Source organism: Hyperolius riggenbachi, chromosome 10 (genome assembly GCF_040937935.1).
Source record: "Hyperolius riggenbachi isolate aHypRig1 chromosome 10, aHypRig1.pri, whole genome shotgun sequence".
NCBI lineage: Eukaryota > Metazoa > Chordata > Amphibia > Anura > Hyperoliidae > Hyperolius > Hyperolius riggenbachi.
In genome coordinates, this window is record NC_090655.1 from 111,615,608 (window position 1) to 111,620,948 (window position 5,341).

General features: G+C 45.0%; 1 protein-coding gene across 2 annotated transcripts in view; it reads right to left on the reverse strand.

Annotated features, from left to right (window-relative positions):
- The window catches only part of PDCD11 (programmed cell death 11), a 92,208-nt gene extending 86,962 nt beyond the window's left edge, over window positions 1-5,246 (reverse strand). For both annotated transcript variants that reach the window (XM_068257508.1, XM_068257507.1), the window contains exon 1: window positions 5,105-5,246. The gene's annotated coding sequence lies outside the window, so the exon portion shown is untranslated. The remainder of the gene's footprint in view (window positions 1-5,104) is intronic.
- Window positions 5,247-5,341: the final 95 nt, after the last annotated feature.

A 5,341-nucleotide genomic window follows, 5' to 3' on the forward strand; every position in this document is an offset into this window, starting at 1 on the left:
TCAAGCCAAATACTTTTTTGTTTTTGTTTTAAAGGAGAACTGTAGTGAGAGGTATATGGAGGCTGCCATATTTATTTCCTTTTAAGCAATACCAGTTACCTGGCTATTCAGCTAATCCTCTGCCTCTAATACTTTCAGCCATAGGCTCTGAACAAGCATGCAGCAGATCAGGTGTTTCTGACAATTTAGACAGATATGACAAGATTAGCTGCATGCTTGTTTCTGGTGTGATTCAGACACTTCTTTAGGCAAATAGACCATCAGGGCTGCCAGGCAACTGGTATTGCTTAAAAGGAAACAAATATGGCAGCCTCCATATCCCTCTCACTACAGTTCTCCTTTAAATACTCTAATTCCCTATAAACTAAACAAGCCTCGCCCACAGCTTTTCAGAGAGCCTTGGCATTTTCAGACAGTAGCAAGGGCTCATGGGAGCTCTGTCTGGGCAGGAGGAGGGGGAGGTATTACTAGCCAGAGATTTTAGAGGCAGAGGGGAGGGGGGATTAGGTTTTTTTCACAGGCTGAGTGCTGAAGATGCAGATAAGCTTGCCTGTGTGTAATGTTTACAAATAACATGCTGTCATTGTATCACAGGAAGAAATAGTCATATTCTATTGAAGCTGTTTGCAGCTAGATTTGCTGTGTAAACTATCTAAACTATAGATAAGATATATAGACAAGTTACTTGTTATAGTTAGTTTTTCATCTCGGATCCTTAAAGAGACTCTGTAATAAAATTTTCAGCCTTAGTTTTTCTATCCTATACGTTCCTATACCTGTTCTAATGTGCTCTGGCTTACTGCAGCCTTTCCTAGTAGCAAAGTGGCTGTGTTATCTCTGTTATATAATCTAATCTTCTTTCCTCTGTCAGCTCTGTTGGGCTCAGGCACTCAGGCTGGAATGTGCAGGTCTGCTTGTGATAGGATAGAAGCTATACACACCCTCTCCAGGCCCCCTCCAAGCTCTGTATGAGTCACAGACTGAGCTTCTCTCAGCCTATCACATGCTGGTTAGCAGCCATGTCTTTTGTTTGTAAACACTGCCTAAAACTGGCAAGCCAGGATCTCAGCAGGGAGTGGCAGAAACAGCACAGAGGGGCCCAGGAAAACATAATGAATCGAATGGTATGCTTTTTATTGTAATAAGTTTAGAGTACAGATTCTCTTTAAGGAGGCCATACATCTAGTAATTTGGCGGCCCAATATTCCAACCGATTCAATAATTTTATTGAATCGAAAGAGAATCAAGTGTGTTCCAATATATGCGATCAACAATAATTCACTGATATTTGGGCGACTGTCGATTTGTTGATTAAGCAGGATGGAAGATATCGGTCGATCGTACAGGAATCGGCTACTGTTCACATGATTTCAATCACCATAGAATTTAGGATTAAGGGCCTGTACACACTGCTGCGCTTGCGCTGCGTTTTTAAAAACGCATGCGTTTTTAAAATCGCAAGGTCTTTTGAAAAAGAATGAAAATTGTGATGACTTGTACACACTGGTACGATGCGTTTTTAGAAAAACGCAATCGCAGTGCCTGCTGCGCTTTTTTAAGCGCAGCGCATGAAAAACGCATTAAAAACGCATGCGCTTGCGTTTTTGCCTGCGTTTTTTAGAAGTCAGTATCCCAGGAGACTCTGCAATCTCCTGATTCCTGTTGAAATGTAAACTAGAAAAAAAACAAAGGATTCTTTAGCCAATCAGCAATTACAAGAAAAACGCAAACGCACAAAAAACGCAGGCAAAAGCGCATGCGTTTTTAAAACTACATGCACTTTAAAAACGCATGCGCTTGCGATTTTGCTTGCGTTTTTCAGTGTGTACAGGCCCTCAGAGTATGAAGGCACAACATTCAGATTGATTAGTGAAGGTGAATCACATGGGCTCTCACTTTTAGTGTATGGGCCACTAGTCTATATCGACGTTCAATCAACCACACTGTAGTTCATCGCCCAATAAAGTTGATCGCTTAGTCACTTGACACAAAATTGCCAGATGCATGTCTACCTTTACTAAACTGATGCTGCCTTCCCTCTGCCAATCCCTGCTTTACTTGCACATAACTCAAGAAAATCCAGTTAAAACTGCTAAACCTCAGTTCCGACCCGAATATCCAGATACCGTCGCAACCACAGCCTCACCCAACTATTATTCGGTTCTCTACTCCAGCCACCACCTTCTTACACATTTACATTTCAGGCTTCTTATGGGCATCACTCTTCTTGGGAAAACAGCTCTGCATCACATGTTATATGCCCTTAGCCTTAAAGGACAACCGCAGCAAGAGGGCTATGGATGCTGCCATATTTATTTCCTTTTAAACAATACCAATTGCCTGGCTGTCCTGCTGATCCTGTGCCTCTAATACTTTCAGCCATAGACCCTGAACAAGTATATGCAGATCAGGTGTTTCTGCAGCTGGGCTGCCAGGTAACTGGTATAGTTTAACCTCCTTAGCGGTAACCCCGTGTGTGACACGGGGTAAACCGCCGGAGGGTGCCGCTCAGGCCCTGCTGGGCCGATTTAAATAATTTTTTTTTTGCTGGACGCAGCTAGCACTTTGCTAGCTGCGCCAGCACCCCGATCGCCGCCGCCGCACGCCCGATCGCCGCTATCCAGTGCGGCGCGCGGCCCCCCCCTCCCAGACCCCGTGCGCTGCCTGGCCAATCAGTGCCAGGCAGCGCCGAGGGTTGGATCCGGAGTCCCAATGACGTCCCGACGTCGCTGACATCGGTGACGTCATCCCGCCCCGTCGCCATGACGACGGGGGAAGCCCTCCAGGAAATCCCGTTCTTTGAACGGGATTTCCTGATCGGAGATCGCTGAAGGCGATCGAAGCGGGCGGGGGGCCCTGGGCTCGCTACATGATTTAAAAAAAAATAAAGAAAAAAAAAACTGCTGCACTGCCCCCTGGCGGTATTTTTCATACCGCCAAGGGGGTTAATAGAAAATACATATGGCAGCCTCCATATTCTTCTCACTTCAGTAGTGCTTTAAGACAGCAGTACTTTTTCAACACATAGAATTTGTCACAGCCCTTCCTAAGACAGATACCTGTCTCCTCTGTCATCCGAAGAATTTGCTGCCTCGTCAGCTATAATTTTTCCAGCATTTTACTTTGTTTCCCAGTCACCAAAAGATTGAAAGCTTGTTAGGGCAGGGCCATGATCTTGCGGTGTTTTGCTCTTGCTGTACTAGTCCTGCCACAACACGTGCTTGCATTATTGCCCTTTTGCGTGTCCAAAGTAAGGGCCCTTTCCACTGCATGCATTCTGATTACAATTTTATGGAATGCATGTGTTTGGCTGACGTTTCTCCAATCACAAAGGTATCATCTTTATGTTAGAAATAATTTGCTAGAGAACAGAGGCGCCAACAGGATAAAAAGTGATAAAAACTTTGAAATTGCTAGGGAGGCAGTGGTGGACTTGCCTCCGGAAAGCAGACACGAACAACTGTCTGAATCAAACAACTGAATTTATTAAGAGTACCCCAAGAAATGCAACGCGTTTTGCATTCACAGCCCGCTTCATCAGGCAATAGAATAGGGGACAAAAAACAGTAGCTCAGTAGAAACACGAAAAGCGCTATTCATGTTTCTACCGAGCTACTGTTTTTTGTCCCCTATTCTATTGCCTGAAGCGGGCTTTGCCTGCAAAATACGTTGCATTTCTTGGGGTACTCTAAATAAATTCAATTGTTTGATTCAGACAGTTGTTCGTGTCTGCTTTCCGGAGGCAAGTCCACCACTGCCTCCCTAGCAATTTTAAAGTTTTTATCACTTTTTATCCCGTTGGCGCCTCTGTTCTCTAGCAAATACACTGTGTCCACCCCTGGTGGAGGGGTGACCTACCCTTACCTTTTCGATCTACAGAGAGCAACATCTTAATCATGAGTGAGGACAGGTCTAATCTCCTTACCTGCATCTACAGTGGTTGCCTGAGTGGTAACCCTTGGCTGTGAGTATATATCAGGGCTGTGGAGTCGGTACAGAAATCTTCCGACTCCAACTCCGACTCCTCAGTTTATGAAACCACAACCCCGACTCCAACTCCGGGTACTCAAAATGGCTCCGACTCCTCGACTCCGACTCCTTAGTCTAATACTTAACAGGGCTGTGGATTTTGTACAAAAATCATCTGACTCCGACTCCTGACTCCTCAGTTTATGAAATCAACAACTCCGACTCCGGGTGCCCAAAATTGCCTCAACTCCGACTCCTCAGCCCTGGTATATATATCTCACTGTTTATCATTTACACGTTATCCTGTACATACTACACTATATTGGGCTCTCGGTGTCTCCCCTTTTATCCTTCCACAAGCATGTTAGAAATCATGGTGGTCTTTTTCCACTTATTTGATTTCATTTTTCCCTAAATGCCATCTTAGTGCACTTTTTCTTGCAATTTGCATAATTATTTTTTAATACCAAAACACTCCATGAAAACTAAATATCACATGAAAATCATTCAAGTGTAAAACAGAAAAAAATTGTGATTGGGATTTTCAGTGGAGAGGGGCCATTAGCTGTACTTTTGGGAATGGACCTCCTGTACTGCAAAGCAGGTGGTTTTAGCTCATGCCGAGCGCCAAAACTAGGTGCTGCTATACCAGCAATGCTATTGTGCGCGGGGCACATAAGGGTAATTCTGGGTTCTAGCGATCACCAGACCCCGAATTACATCTCGTAGTAACTCAGAGTGGGAATAGTACTATACTGGCACCTAACATTTCCTGCACTGGTCTTACCAATGTTGTTGTTATGGTATGATCTAACTAAATGACAGCAACCATGCTAAGATCCACCAGGGCTCACATGCACAAACCAGGTCCATAGAATATCCTAGCACTTACTACAGCTGGAGTGGATTTATTACAACCAGTGCAAATAACACTGGCGTAGAAGTGGATAAACTGCACAAAGTAACAATTAAGGCTCAGCTGTTACATGAAGCAAGGTCTCTGGCTAAAGTGCTCCAGTTACCTTTTGCTAAATCAGCCCCAGTTGGAGGGTCTGCAGTGTGTACAATAAGGCCATGAGAGGGGAGGGGGCAGGTAAAGGGGAGACTCAGGCTCAGTGACCTCAGAAATACTCACCACAGTTTAGTGCAGCTGGTACAGAGCAATCTTCCTCGTTACTTTTCACTTCTGTATCATACCCACGTGTGGGTAGCCTGGCACTTCACCCGGAAGGACTATCCACAGAGGAAGCAGAAGTACCTCATACAGGAACTCGCTGCTTTCCGAGTCACCTTCCTAGCTTGGCAGAGTGTGCTGGGTCTTCCCGCCAATAGCAAGCGAGAACGCTCTGATAGACGGGGGAGGCAGCCAATG